Raw genomic sequence first — 8021 nt, 5'->3', positions numbered from 1 at the left:
CTTATACAAGATAATTCCGGGATTTGGGAGATCTTGGGGTGAATTGTCTGAAAGAGACAGCACAGCCACAATGGGCTGAATGCCCGCAAAGATCCTGTTGAATTGTCCTCAATGCAGCTTTTTGCAACATCTCCACTTCCACCTGCCCCAGTAACTGCAAATATCTTGAAAGTGCTGCACAAAATAACATTGAGCCCTTTGCTATTTTCCTGTCTGCTCCATTTTCCTCAGACTTGAGTTGTGCAAAGTTGGAGTTTGGTTGATATCTCATCTGTCCGTTTGGGAAGAAATGGGAGGTGGGATCAATTTATCAAGCAGCCAACAATGTGGCTTGGGATGGAAGGGTTAAGAACCAATCAGTGAGAGTACAACACACAGAAACACACACGATGAGAGGTCAGGGTGCAGTATTTAAAGGCTGCCATTGGCAAACAGCATGTGGGGCCCCAGTGGCCTAATGGATAAGGCACTGGCCTCCTAACCCAGGGATTGTGGGTTCAAGTCCCATCTGGGGTGTCTCTGTGGCTTATCCTTTATTTATAATCTATTTTGGAAAAATCCCCATCTCTGCATTCAGTTGATGGTCAGTGGTATCCAACATGATCTTGCACAAGATTTTCGAGGATCTGCAGGATTGAATGTTGAAGGTGGTGATCAAGTGGCTGCTGTTTCTGGATGGGGACGAGATTCCTAAGAGTGCGGTTGGAGAGTTTGCTTTTGGAAGCCAGCTCTCATCACACTCTCATCAACAAACCAACCCTTCAACACTGATCCCGCCAGAACATCGGATATTACTGACAGAGAATACCCTTGCCAACGTTTATAGGTGCACCATCGACAGCATTCTGTCTGGATGTCTCACTACCTGGTATGGCAACTGTACCATTCAAGATCGGAGACGGTTACAGAGAGTGGTGAACTCGGCCCAGACAATCACAAAGGCCAACCTCCCATCTATAGAATCCATCTCCCAGGCCCACTGTCAAGGAAAGGTCTCCAGCATTCTCAAAGATCCATCCCACCCTGGCAATGTTTTTCTAAAACCTCTACCATCGGGGAGAAGGTACAGAAGCCTGAACACACGCACCAACTGGTTTTGAAACAGTTTCTACCCTACTGTTGTTAGAATACTAAACGGTCTCACAGACTCTCAATATTCGCCTGTACCTGTGTTGTTGTTCCTGCTGCTGTTTCCCTATTATTTCCTTATCTATGTTACTGAACTCTGTGAGCTGCCTGTATTGCTCACAAGACAAAACTTTTCACTGTGTCTATCATTACTTGCAAATCAAATATTTTCAATGAATCTTCCACCTTTAGGGTCACTGTTATCTTGGTCCAACTCATTGAATGTAAATATAAATTATTGAGTGTGGAATAACTTTATTTCACCTGCATGTTTTCCTGTTAAATACCAACAGGACAGTATAGGGGTCAAGCGAGCTCAATGTTTGTACAGCCAACATTGAAGGAATGGTCCCAGAAAGACAAGAACAAATGGGTCAATGTTAATTCCTGCATCAGTGAGGAAACGAACAACAGATGAGGTGACTGTGGTGAAACAGACATTTGACTGTTTAATTTCAGATCAATGAATCTTCGAATGTGACTGTATATACTGAAGCCCATCATGTCAATGCTGTCTCTTTGGGAGAGCTGAGAAATTAATTCCACTCCCTTTCGCTCCAGTTCATCAAACGTTTGTAGCCACATGTATCAAACTGACTTGGAAATGTTTTAATTCCATGATCTCAAAGCAGCCATGCAGAATTTTAAAGACATTAGGTCAGAGATTAACTTAATTTGAATGGAGATAATGCAGTGAGAGGGTTTTAATTGGAGAGAATGTTTAAATTGAAAGTATCCCCAAAAAGGATGTAAACGACAGGCAGTAGCTTAGAAGATCAGAGATGGAGCTGTTAGGTCACTGGGACAACACAAGCTTCTGGGGCCATGTCAGGAGAATTGATCCCCTCAACCTTGGTTGTGTTCATGTCAGAACAATGCTGCATTCTCCCAACATTTATGTTCACCAACATTTCACGAGTTTCATCCCACCATCAAACTCACCATGGACTACTGTTTAGTGTCTGTCTCATTCTTGGACACATGCATCTCCATCAAGGATGGGCACCACAGAACCTCACTCAACCACAAACCCACCCTCAACATATTAAAACAGCCGTCCCCTCTGTACAAGCCGTACACTTACACAGGATCTGTTCAGGTGAGGGGGAATGTGAGGGGCACTTGGAAGTACACAAGGATGCCCTGATAAGAATGTGATACGATGCTTAACTCATCAATCGCCAGTTCTGACATGCCCCAGGGAGAAACTGCAATGACCTCCTCAGGAGACAGACACGAGCTGCAACCAACAGGGTACCCTTCATTGTCCAGTACTTACCAGGAGCTGAGAAACTACGTCACATACTCCACAGCCTGCAACACATTATCGATGAGGATGAGCACCTCACCAAGACCTTCCCCACCCCTCCACTTCTCACCTTTAAACAGCCACCAAACCTTAAACAGACCATTGTTCACAGCAAACTGCCCGGCCTTCAGGACAACATCAAACAACCCTGTCACAGCAGACACTGTAAAACGTGTCAGAGTGTCGCCATGGATACCGCCATTACACATGGGGACATCTCCCATCATGTACGCGGCAGGTACTCACGTGACTCGGCCAACGTTGTCTATCTCATACGCTGCAGGGAAGGATGCCCAATGCATGGTACATTGGCGAGACCGAGCAGAGGCTACGGCAACAGATGAATGGGCACCGCGTAACAATCACCAAACAGAGGTGTTCCCTCCCAGTCGGAGATCACTTCAAACGATCAGGGACTTTCAACCTCGATCCTTCAGGTAACCATCCTCCAAGGTGGACCTTGGGAAAGGCTACAACGAAACGTGGCCGAGCAGAGGCTGATAACCACGTTTGGTACCCATGGGGATGGCCTAAACTGGGACCTTGGGTTCATGTCACACTACAGCTGACCCCACTGCACTACACACACACACACACACACTCACACATCCTGTCACACAATACACATACATGCTCCCACACTCACACCCACATGCACACCTTCTCACAGATGTATACCCCATTACACTCAAACACATACACATACACACACTCTCACAGACACTCACACCATCGCCCCCTCCCACACACACCCAAATGCACACACTCACTCGGTCTCCCCTGCACGCACACACATATACGTTTGTGGGGTGAATTTGTACGTTCAGAATTATGTTGTGTTTTGCTCGAAAACTGCATAAAACCATGTCAGATTCTGTAAATGCCACTTTAGAAATAGAATCAGTCTGACCGAACATTGGGACACAGACAGATTTTAACCTCACATCTTCAATGCATTATTTGAGCTGAGATGGCACCGATTGTTAAAACTCTCTTGAGAATGTAACTTTAACAAAGGTCTGGGATGTACATAACAAGGAACTGAAACTAACATTATCATTCTAAAAGATGAAAGACTTCAGCTCAATTTGTTTAATATGACATGCCATGACACTGCAATCCTGTTGCTAAAACTTCAGTGTTTTACGATCCTGCTCCACAACCACCTGATGAAGAAGCAGCGCATCGAAAGCTAGTGTCTCCCAATAAACCTGTTGGACTATAACCTGGTGCTGTGTGATTTGTAACGTTGTCCGCCCCAGTCTAACAACTGCTCCTCCAAATCATAACCTTTATGTCAATGACTGGTGCGTTTTGGATGTAAATGTAAAACATAACAATAGAAACCATCCAAAGTTGGGGCTTGATGTTTTCAAGTCATTACACTATGACTTTTCCGCTGGCGGTTTATTCCATTGTGGGATTGTTTTTATTCATTTTCAGGGCGTGAACATTGCTGGCTAGATCAACATTTATTGCCTCTCCCTAGTTTCCCCTGAAAGGTGATGGGGAGCTATCTTTTTGAACCACTGCAATCCATGTGCTGCCTGTATCTCCTTTCGAACTGATTGAAGATTTAACAGGAGGGAGTCGGCCATTTTGGATTTGTTCAATACATTCGCATCACTTGTATGACCCTTTGATATTTTACTTATACATTCTGTGTCTGATGCCTCCTCTCTCATTACACCTGATGAAGGAGCAATGCTCCGAAAGCTCATGTTTTCAAATCGACCCATTGGACTATAACCTGGTGTGGTGTGATTTTTGACCATTTGTTGGAGGTAAACCTACAATGAATCAATGGAGGGTGTTCCAGGATTGTGACCGAGCTACAGGGAAGGAATGCGATATGTTTCTGACTAGGCCAGCGTTTATTGCCCAGAGGGTGAGTCAACCACATTGCTGTGGGTCTGTAGTCTCACCAGGTTTTCTTCCTGAAAGGAGAATATGGAACCAGTTAGCTTCCTAACAAACCTCAATAGCAATATATGGTTCCCATCAGACAAAGCTCCTCCTGAGCTGAGATTTCTCCACCTTGTATGGTGGGATTACAGTCCATCTCCCCCACACCATGAACTTGGTGTTCTGGATTCCTACTCCAGGTCGAGCACTGCACCACCATCTCCCCTTATTAACTGGAATTGAGATCAAACAGACACAGGGTGCTGATCAGAGTTCATGTTTAAAAAAATAACAGCCCAAATGGGATATGAACTCACAACCCCTGGCTTTGAACATGGACACCCTCTTCATGATGCATCTGAGGTGAGATACCATGTTAGACACCCACGACAATTGATAGCTCTGTCTTTGGTTGTGCTCCGAAGCTCTTAAAAATTCGGCAATTCAGCTCCTCGAGCCTGCTTTGTCATTCCACACGATCATGGCTGATCTCATCTCGGTCTCAACTCCACTTTCCTGCCTGCTCTCCATAACACTTCAACCCAACTACAGCCTGCATGTAGTGATCCCTTTTCATGGCACAAGGCACTTCACAGGAACCACATTCAGGAAACCATTACACATGGACCGAAACCTTGGCCAAAGAGAGGAACACCTTGAGATCCTGAGACCCCAAGGTAGAGGGGTGGAGATCTTTACAGAGTGACTTCCAGAGGGTACCATCCAGGCACAGACAGTGATGTCCAAGCAATGAATAACAGGAAGTTGCAGGAAGCCAATCTGGCCTTTAATTTCCTGAATTATTCTTTTTGCCATTCTTAAAGAAAGAAACAACATTAGGTATTCTCCAGTCCTCGGGGAATTCTCCTGTGACTATAAAGAATACAAATATTTTGTACAAATCCGTAACGATTTCCACACCTGCCTCTCTCAGGATTCTATGATAGATTTCATCAGGTCTTGGGGATTTGTCTACCTTAATGCTTTTCAAAACACCCAACACCTCCTTTTTAATATTGACATGCTCTAGAATATCAATATACAAGACTCACCATCCACCATGTCATAGAGTCATAGAGATGTACAGCATGGAAACAGACCCTTCGGTCCAACCCGTCCATGCCGACCCCATATCCTAATCTAATCTCGTCCCATTCGCCCACACTGGGCCCATATCCCTCTCGACCCTTCCTATCCATATCAGTGAGCAGTGTAGGTTTCTTCCCTCCCGCCCCCCTGACCATGTACTCACTTTCTTTGTCTGCCTTTCTTCCTTTTAAAAGTGCCGTTGTTTTGAATTTTTTTTCTCCAAAGTTGCATAATAAAACAGCAATTGCTGCTCCTGGAATTTGAGGAAATCACCCCCAACACCCAAAATGCCTCAAAAAAGGGGCAGCTCTTTCAGTCACAACTTCTTCCCGTCCTCCATCTTGGACTACCCAGAATCCTTTGGAAATACCAATGCAGTTTATTCATGAAGAACCTCACCCACTTCCTCCGGCTCCATGTGTAAATTCCCTCCGTTGCTCTGAGAAGACATGCCCTTTCCCTGGCGACCTGTTGCTTGTTATCCCTCTGTAAAATGCCTTGGAGGTTCCTTAATCCTGTTTTCCATAAACATTGCATGGTCTCTTCAAATTCTCTATTTCCTAGTTTGAGTTCATTCCTGTTATCTCCAGGGCTCTGTCTGTCTTCAGTTTCTTGAACCTTACTTATACCTTCTTCCTCTTTCTGCCTCAGACTTAACATCATAACACGTCTGAGCAGGTCAACGAAATATATCGACAGGAACCATCTACAGCATCAACCTGCATTTATTGAGTTATCTTTCAAAACCAATTCAGTGCAATTGAAATACTGTGTGGTATCACTCACTGTAATAAACACTCTCCTTGAATAAGGTGAAGAGAAAGTAATGGCAAATTATAAAATTACCAAAATAATGCATGACAATGGTTCGTAAATATATGTTTATAAATTACTGTACAGATACTTAGAGAAATTAAATAAGGAGGAACAAATATCATCGACAATTAACCATACACTTCGCAATATTTCACTTTTACTGTAGAATTGTAGTTTTAAGATCAAAGTTTTTCTGAAGTTGATCAGGTCTCACCCCATCTAATACTGATCTTTTCTACCTTTCTCCCCAAACTTGAGGTGAGAATTCATATGTTTCAGAGGATTGCCTTATTTGATGAGCTGTTCCTTGATATATAATAAGTACAATAAAACAGACTTTGTCATGATTACACCTTGTCTAAAGTCTGAATCAAATCATTCAATAGCAGACAATTCCCAAGAGGTTAATGAGCAAAAGTCCCATTCAGTGTTTTCAAGTCTCCATTCTCCTTACTAAAAAAGTTATACACAAGTTAAATACCACAAGTGCTGGAAATCTGCAATAAAATCAGGAAATATTGAAATGCAGCTCAGGTAGCATCTGTGGAGAGAAACACAATTATCAATTTGCAATATTCGTTTTGTTTTTTTCAGCAGATGCTTCCGAACTTGAGTGTTTCAACACTTCCTGTTTATATTCTTAATGTAGATCATGCCCTTGGAGTGATTAATGTGAATGGAATGTTAAATATATCACTGAGATGTGCTGGTGAAGGGCATTGTTTCGTAAATACATGGAGCACTTACAAAGAGAGGCTGGTGTGAGAATTGTTCCCCACATTATTACAGTTCCAGACAGATACTCCAAATTGTTAAGCTCCCAGGTGAGCAGGGATGAAATGGTTTCCTTTCTTCATTTACCTGGATCCTTGGTTGGTCACTGACAGGTTAATTTGAAAAGAGACCCTTTCGAGTGGATGTCTTCCTCCCAAACCAATTGAATTGGTGTTTAAAAGTCGCCAATTAAACCTGGATATGTTGAATTAACAAAAGAGTGAATCTATTCATATCAGAATGCAAAAAGATTATTGTAACTCACATACAAACAGATTAGGAAGAGAAGGAGTTGCAGGTAGATAGTACAGTGAAGAAGGCATTTGATCCACTTGCCTTTATGAGTCAGTGCATTGAGTATAGGAATTGGGATGTTGGCTTGTGGCTGTACAGGATATTGGTTAGGCCACCTTTTGGAATACTGCGTTCAATTCTAGTTTCCCTGCTATAGAAAGATGTTGTAAAAATTACAAGCATTCAGACAAGATTTACAGGGGTGTTGCAAGGGTTACAGGGTTTGTGCTATCGGGGGAGGATGAATAGACTGAGGCTATTTTCTCTGCAGTGTCGGAGGCTGAAGGGTGGCCTTATAGAGGTTTATAAAATCATGAGGGACATGGATAGGGTGAATAGCTTCAGTCTTTTCCCCAGGGTGGGGGAGTACAAAAACAGAGGGGAAAAGGTTTATGGTGAGAGGAATAATAATTTAAAAGGAACCTAAGGGGCAACCTTTTCATGCAGAGGGTGGTGCTTATATGGAACATGCTGCAAGAGGAAGTGGTGGAGGCTGGTACAATAACAACATTTAGAAGTTAAAAGTCAAACAACACCAGGTTATAATCCCACAGGTATATTTGGAAGCACTAGCTTTCAGAGCGCTGCTCCTTCATCAGGTGAAGACAACCACCCAGTGAAGGAGCATCGCTTCGAAAGCTAGTGCTTCCAAATAAACCCGCTGGGCTATAGCCTGGTGTTGTGTGATTTTTAACTTTGTCCACCC

General features: G+C 43.3%; 1 non-coding gene across 1 annotated transcript; it reads left to right on the top strand.

Moving 5' to 3' along the window:
• The first annotated feature begins 443 nt into the window (after positions 1 to 443).
• On the top strand, positions 444 to 516 carry trnar-ccu (transfer RNA arginine (anticodon CCU)). The gene has a single exon. It is a non-coding gene; the product is annotated as a tRNA-Arg (tRNA).
• The last annotated feature ends 7505 nt before the right edge of the window (positions 517 to 8021 follow it).

This window comes from Chiloscyllium punctatum, chromosome 18 (genome assembly GCF_047496795.1).
Source record: "Chiloscyllium punctatum isolate Juve2018m chromosome 18, sChiPun1.3, whole genome shotgun sequence".
In the NCBI taxonomy this organism is placed as follows: domain Eukaryota; kingdom Metazoa; phylum Chordata; class Chondrichthyes; order Orectolobiformes; family Hemiscylliidae; genus Chiloscyllium; species Chiloscyllium punctatum.
Note: the sequence above shows the minus strand (reverse complement) of the source record. Positions and strands in the feature narration are given on the sequence as shown.